This window comes from Theobroma umbraticum, unplaced genomic scaffold (genome assembly GCF_002168275.2).
Source record: "Theobroma umbraticum cultivar Fairchild unplaced genomic scaffold, ASM216827v3 scaffold_146.0, whole genome shotgun sequence".
NCBI lineage: Eukaryota > Viridiplantae > Streptophyta > Magnoliopsida > Malvales > Malvaceae > Theobroma > Theobroma umbraticum.
The window spans coordinates 4,226,011-4,226,710 of record NW_018397265.1 but is presented as its reverse complement, the minus strand read 5'-3'; positions in this window follow the sequence as shown (position 1 = coordinate 4,226,710).

Here is a 700-nt window from a genome sequence, read left to right as displayed (position 1 = left end):
TATATATATTTAGGCCTTTGTAGTATTGAAGCTCCACTCATGCCGCGAGCGCTTTACTTTGGTGCTCGCGACATAAGCCATGAGCTTTTAGCCCTTTTAAGTAAAGCTTCTTTAATTTAATTTTTTTTAAATATTATCTTTTCTTAGTTTTATTTATTTTTTATTTTTTATTATATATATTAATAATAAAATTTAAAATTTTGATAAATTTTATTGTTTTACTTTGCTCTTTTTTATATTTATTATTTTTAGACAAATGCATAAATAATAAAAAATTATTGGAGGAAATTGTGAGGAATAACCTTTCTTGATAAGAGCATTTAAAAAATAACATCAAAATAAATTTAACTGTTTTAGCCATATTTAGCCATAACTTGACGAAAATACCCTTGAAACTATTTCAAATAAATTAAACCATTCATCACAATTTTTTCTCATTTGTGCTTTCGATTTTTCTCTCTCAACATCCCACTCTCTCTAATTTTATCAATTTCTCTCTTCGGCATTCGTCTTCTATGCTCTCGATTTCTTTCTCTCGCTCTTTCAAATTGCTCTTTTCAGCACTTTGAAGACACCAAATAATGGTTTTGATGTGCTTGAGTGGATGACTATTTGGAGAATTTTATTTTTAAGTATTTCAGATAAAACTAAACAATAGAAATGATCACAGATATTTGAAATAGCTTTTAATCGGATCAAT